Here is a 9,270-nt window from a genome sequence, read left to right as displayed (position 1 = left end):
TCCTATGCCCCTGTATCTGCACACATGCTATAATTCTCTGCTTCTAATCCTGTCCTGAAGGGCCCTCCTTCTCCTGACTCCCCTTGATTGCTCAAGTCTTCTGTTTCTATCAACTCCTAGCTTGTCCGTTCTGCTGACTGCTCCTCAGTGTCCCACCGCCAGGCTCCGGGCTCTAAACTATTGTCTTTGGAGCCTTCTCTGAGGGGCTCTTGGGAGACAGGCTCCCAGCAGTCTTCTTCATCCAGCCAGAACAGAACATATGATGCCTCTTATGACATCAGTCCATTCAACCACCTAACTCAGAACTGGCGGCTGGCGGCAGCTCTCCAAGATTTGAGAATGGGACATAACTGAAGATGCCAGGGATTGAACCTAGAATCTTACTCATGCAAAACAGATGTTCTACCATTCGGCTATGCCCCTTCCCCTAATGTCTACTAAAATGGTGGTGTCTGATTCTTAGGTCTCAGCTTACGGCAAACTTACCAGGTTAGCTAGTAGTCTGTTAGTTTACCAATTATAGTTATATACATATATAATTCTATTTTGATTACATGTGTCGCATCCGGTCTCTCTTAACAGCAAAACCCTTTTATTCATTAGTGAATATGGCACTGAAATTCTTCGCTAGTGGGAAAGAGGCAAGGAATTTAATTAACTCAGCAAGTAAAATGCATGCAGCGAGAATGAAGTAAATTCAGAGAAAATAAAATTCTAATAGAATTTTTTTGTGGTACTGTGAAAAGACATAATGGAAGTTGATTTGATTTAGAGATTTCAATAAACTCAGAAATAATGGCCTTGTTAGGAATTTGTCACTAGGAAAAAAAGAAATATTTTGATGTTACAGTTTGGAGAGACATGAATAGCTCATCTTACACAAATTAAATTTGGAACTTTAATAATATATATTTTTTATTTAAAAAGTGCAAGTATTTTCCTCATAAAAACATTGCACGCTATAGTTTTAATTCAGCTATTGTGTTTGTGTGATACACCACACACTGATTGAAAATAAAAGGGCAGCAAATAAATCAAAAGGCAGCACAACTGAAAGTGGTTAAATTCTGTTATCAAGTAATTAAATGTACGGCAGCGAGAGCAAAGATGGTGGGCTACTCTTTTTGTGATGACCAATGATTTTCAGCGAATAAATTTGACTTGATTTGATCCTTAACAGGCACCAGATTTTGTGGAAGATGTGACATTCTTAGACAGCTGCCAAAGGGTTACCACGATGCTATCAAATTAAATATCTGACTGGAAAATTGCCCAGAAGACACTTCCCTGTGTTCTAAAACATGTTGTGCAGGTTGTTCTGGGTGGGGTAGAGATCCTTTTGAAGCAAATGTATAAACACAGATTACCAAACACACATCTGTATATGTCATTACCTTTAACAGAAATAGTTCCTGTCCAAGCAAGGTTGACTTGCCTATTACCTTATTAAGCTGAAATTGCTCATAGATTTGCATAAGAAATATGGAACTATTTTCTGTGGCAGCTTGTTTGGATACCCTTTTAATAGTGTGTATCTCAGCAATTTGCCTTTGGCAACAAAAATAATAATAAATGTTGTTTACATCAAAGTCTAGATTATCCTGTAACCTTAAATGCCAGTGGATGAAAGACTTTGACCTTATACTATTGAATTAGGTAGACTTGTGTCTATGCATGTTTCTGTGAACAGACACACTTTCTCCTCAAAATTGCCAGTGACATTTTTTATTGAAATAGGTCAATTATTTCTTGTTAAAAAACAAACAAACAGAAAATCCATTAGTGCTAAGTTTTTTGGGGTGTGTGTGTGTTTGTTTGTTTGTGGTTTTTTTGCTATCAATGAAACTGGAATGTTTTTCATAAATGCATTATAAGGTTATAGGTGCTCAATAGGTCAGAAAAAAAGTAAGTACAGTGGCTTCATTGAATTGTGTGAACAAATAGCAATTAAGGAAACAAAACCAACAAAATACATAGAAACTTTTGATATATGTTTAGAGACAGTCAGTGTTGGTTATCTAGAGTGTGTCTGAGGGTGAGAAAGAAAAAGAGAATTTAATGCATCTATTGTTATTTGGTGGTAGTGAAACACTATAGAATACAAGATTCTACCTTTAAGTGTACAAATTAGAAGTGTGTTGTTGTTGTTACTGTTACTGTTACTGTTACTGTTACTGTTACTGTTATTTTGGGGGTGTTAAAATTATCTGATCAGTCATAGATTGGGAGAGCAAAAGAAATTGCTTTGAACTGTTCAGGACAGCTTGCTTTCCTCAAAAGTTTTGAAGACACCCCTTCCCCCGAAAGCAGGAGAAAATTAGTCCCTTTTTTCAGGGGGGAAATATGGTACTTTTGGAAAAGTATGGAGGGAAGTTTCTGCCAACCTTGGAACCAATTCCTTAAGAGGGGCGATGGCTCCTGCCTCCCTATCCCTACCCTCCTTCTTTGTGGCCAAATTAAAGTACTTTTTCAGTTCTTCTAAAGGTAAAATAGGTTATCTGGCTTGCAACCTCCCTTTATTTGGAAAACCACTAACAAGGAGTCCAGGTGGCACAGAAAAATCTTGGGGGAGTTGTATGCAGCTTGTGTACTGAAGGTTAGCTGTTCCTTTATTTAGGGCTGGGGTCTAATCCCAGTGGCAGAATTTCCAGATAAAAAGTGGTGAGGTGACTCTGACTGAATCCTTGGAGAGCTACTGCAAGTCAATGTAGGCCAGGAGTGACCAGTGAGCTTCCTTGGAATAATATTCCGTAATTGGGGTGCTGCAACTGAGGAGGGCCTCTCCCCAGTTGCCACACACTTCACTTTTGTCAGGGACTGTGCTGAGGAGGGCTGCACTGTAATGGTGGCAGCCTTCCCCTTCTCCTGCTCCTGAATGGCTTGCAGAGGGGCATAGTTCAGAAGGCAGAAGCTGGGAAATACTGGATGGGGAACAGCTAGGAGAAGAAACACTGGGAGAGAGAGGGTTAACAGATTCGCAGTCTCTGGATAGCATTTCTCCGCTCAGCCCAAGGTCGAGAAGTGCGCAGAAAGTCTCAGTACAGAAAGCACAGAGGGTACAAGCTCAGATTACAAGACATAGGAGTGAAATAGATCAATAGGGACTGGAGAGGTGTAAGCCTTAATTGGGAGTACCGCCATTCTGGGTTGACACTTTTTGTCCTTTGCTGTTTTTATTAGAGAAAATAACTGGTAAGAATTCCTTTAGTTTGATCTCCTCATATATGGCCATGGGAGAGGAAGTCAATTCAAGCAAGCCTGACAAATTTGCATACTCACAAGGCTATGGGAAGCACTCAAACTGCATGCTTACAAAGGTCTTGAAGTTCTGTGAATGAAGTTACTTCATTAGTAACAAAAACCTCAATGCTTGTCAAGTCCCAGTGGCACAACTGCTTGTGCTAAGTCAAATATTTTGTTTCAGATTATTGTAGCAGCAATGAGAAAATGGTCCAGTCTGAATGGTAAATTCGTTTTGGATGAAAATCAAAAGCAGAATCCTTGCTAAATGTGTGCTACACCTTTCTGTTTAAAATCTATCCGCAATCATGATGTCTGTTTATTTTTTCAGAAGATATGCTCAAGACCATATTGAGCAGCATACATATTCATACTGCTAAATCCAAAATGGGATGCTTCTGCCTTTGAGAGAAGTGCATAATTCCACCATGGGTGATAAATCATCCAAGATCTATCTGTGCAATCCATCACACAGATGCAACAAATTCACACTAAATGATAGCTTAGTTCAAAAACTAATATGAGAGCTTTTGGGATCACATGTCTCATTCATAAATCTTTAGGCACATCATAACTCCTTTATGAAAAACCATATAAAAGGAAGAAAATTTCAAATGCATTATCTCAAGACTTCATAAATATTTAGGCTGCAATGCTATCACACTTATTTAGAATTAAGTCCCACTGAATTCAATGATACATTCTCTCAAAATATGGGCTATAAACGGGTGTCTACTTAGGAAGTTGTAGGTATTTATGGAGGGGGGAAAATAGTGCCCAGTGGCACCCCATAGCAAAGCATAACTACTGAAGCCCCCCTAAAGCATTCTCCTAGTCATGCTTTCTGGACCCGGTTCCATAGCCAGGGCTGGAATTACTAGAACACAGTGTCCCGAATTCCTATTCCACAGAGCCAGTACAGGAAGAAGCTGATCAATGGTATCAAAAGTTGCAAAGAGATTGAGAAGCAGGAGCAAGGCCACACTCCCCTTGCCATGCTCTCTGTAAAGGTCATCCCAGCACAACTAGAAGCATCATATTAGATATGGGGAAGAAATGGTGAATCTACCTGAGACAATGTGTGAAATGAGGCACAGCTGTTCTTTGAAATTCACACTTTCCTGAATTTTTCAAAGCAGTTTTGCAACCAAGCAATATGTACAAAAATGCACATAGTCAGACGAAGTGAGCATACAAATGCATGTATGTGTGAAAAAAAGCATACAAAATGCATTCTGTTAGGGGGGAAATGCTTGTGGAAGCCATATGTACCAGAAAAAAATGGCACAAAAATGGTGGTGAATTTTCATGGGAACTTTAAAAACCCACAAGCTGATACGGAAATATGGATGACTGAATTTAAGGTTGGAAAAATGAGGCACTAATAAAACAAAAATTGACAAATTTGCCCTTTCCCAACCCATACAGGCTTTAACCACTCAACACAGAAATGGTTGGGGTCTGAAGGGAGGAAACAATAAGTATGTTGAGAGGTAGAGATGACCATTGGTTTCCTGAGGCAAATACATGAATATGCATCTTGGGGCAGCCAAAGGCCCATGAAATATTCTGCCACTCTTAACTGAAGGCCCTTTATCTTCTCCTAGCACCATGGAATAAACCCCTGTATTCACATCAATTGTTGCTTTAAGCAAAAGTCTGGTAGAAAGTCAACAACAAAATGCTTTTGAGGGAATTAAAATTGGAAGCCAGATTCCATACTGTTTCTGTAATAAGTGGCTAAACCACCTTGATTGACTATATACGGAGTTGTCAATTTAAGCAGACTCCTCTCTCTCATCTCAGAGCACTATATGTCTCTAATCAGCACAAAGAAGTGTTACCTGAAACTTCTCTCAAAGTATTTGTGCTTTTAGCCTACAACTATACTGCCTTTTCTTTGTCTTCTCTTTTCTTCTTTGTCATGATGTATGTATACACACAAACACACAAATACAAATGCATATCACTGCAGTGGAGTACATCCTGAAATGGCATTTTCGTGTGCTCTGGTTCCCGTCATGGTGTCCCATTGTGCCAGAAGCGGTTTAGTCATGCTGGCCACATGACCCAGAAAGCTGTCTGTGGGCAAACACCAGCCTGAAAGCTAGATGAGTGCCGCAACCCCATAGTCGCCTTTGACTGGCCTTAACCATCCAGGGGTCCTTTACTTTTACCTTTACCTTTTATATCCTGATTATATGCTGCATGCAGTATCTCTTAACTTTTCTTTATGCATTACATCCTTAAATAAATATGAGGTAAGTACAAGATTTATTTGTTTTAATAACACACACACACACAAACACACACACACACACACAATTTACATCCCACACTGGCTGTGAAAAATAGCAAGATGAAACTTAACGTCAAGAACATTATGAACTCTCAGGTTTTAAAATGGGCTAAGAGACATTTGTATATTTAATAACACGCATAAAAAATGAAATGCTATAGTTACAATAAAAAGCAGAATGAGTAGGAGCTTGTTGATAAGCGAACAATAGTCTCCCCTTTCTCTTCTCTTCACAAGTACTGTCATTCTGGGATAGTAGGGATTAATTCCCCTTATTATTATTTCTCCAACAGAAAGACATGTTTCCTTGTTAGTCATATATAGCGCTCACCATTAAAGTATCTACATTTCCCGAAAGACAACATAAAATTGCCAGAAAGTGTATCTTTCCCGCTAAAACAGGAAAATCTCAAATACACAGTTATGAAACAGTCCTTGCTTAATGTCTTGGCAATTGATCACCACACAACTCCAAATAAAGTAAGTTGTTGCTTATTTACTTTATTTATAAACCTACTTATAGGCCACCTTTGGTACATAGTCCACTAATCCTAAAAACAAAGTGCAGGTTCAAGGATGAAAAATCCGGCCCAATCGCTTTCTAAATCCGGCCCGCGGACGGTCCAGGAATCAGCGTGTTTTTACATGAGTAGAATGTGTGCTTTTATTTAAAATGCATCTCTGGGTTATTGCGGGGCCTGCCTGGTGTTTTTACATGGGTAGAATGTGTCGTTTTATTTAAAATGCATCTCTGGGTTATTTGTGGGACATAGGGATTTGTTCATTATTATTTTTTTCCAAAATATAATCTGGCCCCCCACAAGGTCTGAGGGACAGTGGACCCCTGTTGAAAAAGTTTGCTGACCCCTGCTTTAGACTATCCATCCCCAAGCTGGTGCTTTCAAGGTGATGCTAGACTACATCAGCCATTACTGCTGGACCCTGACTATTGGCCATGAAAGCTGGGTTTGATGGGAGTTGGGAGGGTACCAGTTTGGGGAAGACTGCTTTAGAATATTCATATACATTATCCCCACAGTCATTTGTTTATTGCTCCCTTGTGCAATAGTGCATCCATGGAGGATTCCCATTGCAGAAGCTGTACTCATATATCACAGGATATCTGGGCATGATGCAAAGTGAAGTACGAACAAGTTGACCACTATTTCATTTTCTCATAACTCCTCTGGGTCTTCATTCTTCAGTAGGGTCATGATAAAACTTGCAACCTCCACAAGCAAGCAGGCAGAGTCATGGATCTCCCCTGGTGGCTTCTGCCACCGCCTTCCATTGGGATGCCCTAGTGGCCCAAGTGCCAGAAGGAGGTGAGAAGGTCACCTCCCTGGGGGTGAGGCCATGCTTGAAGGGTGAAAAACGCAACAAGACCTTGACCACAGGTGGCCATGCAGGCCATTATAGAAAGCCTTATTGCAACCACCTTTGCTACTCTGCCTTGTCTGGACCAAAAGGATGTGGCCACGGAGGTGCTGGAAGCCACACCTTCAAATGAAGTTCAGGGCTGGAAGGATGGAATTTGTGGTGGATTCCGGCAGTTTCACAAAGAGTATAGCCACAATTTGTCTCTCCACCCAACCCCCTTGCAGCAAGCTAGCTTATTATGAAGGCTTTCTAAAAAGGTACCATGCTAGGTAATTGGGATATTTCCTGTTCTGTATAAGTGGAAAATATTTCAAGGTGGAGACCAGAATATTTTTGCTAATTTTAACACTGAGAGTCTCCGTGAAATGGTTCCCTGCTTGCTTTTAGACTCTACTGTCCATGATGATGATTCTGTTTCAATAACAAAATACTGAATTGGAAAAAAAGTTAAAAATAAAACTTGCAGTTAGGATATATAAAGTAGGCAACCCAATTTCTAAAAATTATACTTATGCTGCTGAATCCTGCATTTCAGTAGTGTTTAATATGATTCCGAAACCACATTCTAAGTTGCTGCTCCTCTATAGTGTCATTCTCTTTTTTGTACTTCTTATCCTAAACCAGTGTTCTTCGGCCTTAAATCTGTGGATGTTGGGATTACAATGCTCACCATCCCTGACCACTGGCTAAACCAACTGGGGGTGATGGGAACTGCAGTCCTTCTACATACCCAAAGCTGAAGAGCCATGTACTAAGTCATGCTTGAGAAATATTGCCATTTGATTTGTGATGATAATTCCCATGATTGTGTTTGGTGAAATTTTTGATTGCAGCATTATTACTAAATAAGGTAAGCCACTCCAGTCAATCAGATTGAATGTGAGTGAGGGAAAATAAGCCCAAGCACATTGGGATCAGGGAGAACATAGGAATACAACTGATTGAAACTAAGAATGCCTGCATTTGCATATCCTGAAAAACTATTATTTACTGTGATGTGAATGAAACTAGCCTCCTCCAGACTCACATGCTCCCCTCTCCTCTTTTCCTCCAGTGTGACTACTGGAATTTTTACTTCCAATTTTGATTAACAGAAGGTCAGAGTTAAGTCCCCACCCCAAAGTGTGTGGTAAAGCTAAATTATTGTTTGCTTGAAACAAACCAGCTTCACAAACCATGGGTTGAAGTTGGCTTGTTTCAAGCAAACCATAATTAAGATTAACCACAATTAGTCCAGGTCTGGATGACCTAGCAAACTCTGTTTAGTAAAAGAAAAGAGAAAGAGAAAAAAAGGAAACCTTTAAAACTCCTCCTTGTGGGTGAAGAGGTGAGAAGGGTATGTGTTTGAATCTGAGGGGCACAAGTGGGTCTAGGCTCATTCCTGTGGCAACAAATTGCAATAAACAGGAACATTTAGAAATACAACATGCCTTTCTGAAGCGCTGGGAGATGCTCTCTGACACTCACAAAAAAAACACAAAAACATAAAAGCAAGCAAGCAATTTTAGTTCAGCCCCGGATTTGAGCTGTTTGCTGCAGTTAAGGTCTTGTACTAATCTGCACGCTCCCAACTTGCTGTCTAACTTTGCTTTGCAGGTAGGAGATACAAAAGATTAAATTCTTGAAGCAGCAAGCTGTGAGATGTTGGCGGCCAGATGGGGGAACTTGACATGAATGATGTACACAATGTAATATAACCCCAGACATCTGAAGCTCCTGCAGTACTTAGACTCAACTGGGTGAGTCAAAGTCACAAAAGGGTAATCCTTGCCCATGATATAGTACGGTGAGAGCTGCCTGCTCAGGTCTATAAGCAATGATTATAACCCATGTGATTTATTTTCCCTTCAGTCAGCATAAAAAAACAGCTTATTGATTTCTTTCTCTCCCCACTGCCCCTACCCATATTGCTGATTATTATGTAGCAACTTCCTAACCTCTTCCCAGTTCAGCAGAGAATACTTACTATTTGCTAAATTGATATCCCACCTTTTTCTTTATAGATTTAATAAGTATTCTCTCTTCATACGCCTCATGATGGTCTCTCCCCCCTCAATTATCTGTTTTGCTCATGCATTCCATTTGTGGATGATGTAAAACAAAATGATTGCAGACACCAATATGCCAAGATATTCCAATATTGTAAACTGTGGGGAAGATGCAACAAAATGGAATCTAACGAAGGCAGTCTAAAGTGCTGAAACAGGAAGCCAATGAATAGAAGAAACTCAGACTTTATCCAGCCCATTACTTGTCAGTAGGGAGGGGGTCATTCAAATGGTAGCCTCTCTATAAGCAGAGAGAAGGAGCACCAATGTCTGCAAAGAAAAGCAACTTTTTACACTTTCTAG

General features: G+C 40.0%; 1 long non-coding RNA gene across 1 annotated transcript; it reads left to right on the top strand.

Moving 5' to 3' along the window:
- The first annotated feature begins 295 nt into the window (after positions 1 to 295).
- LOC310770336 lies at positions 296 to 8,657 on the top strand. Its single transcript, XR_014552084.1, has 3 exons — positions 296 to 489; positions 7,544 to 7,769; positions 8,516 to 8,657. It is a non-coding gene; the product is annotated as an uncharacterized lncRNA (long non-coding RNA).
- Positions 8,658 to 9,270: the final 613 nt, after the last annotated feature.

Source organism: Podarcis filfolensis (assembly GCF_964270895.1).
Source record: "Podarcis filfolensis genome assembly, chromosome: 9".
Taxonomy (NCBI): Eukaryota; Metazoa; Chordata; class Lepidosauria; order Squamata; family Lacertidae; genus Podarcis; species Podarcis filfolensis.
This window is presented reverse-complemented; position numbering and strand designations above follow the sequence as displayed.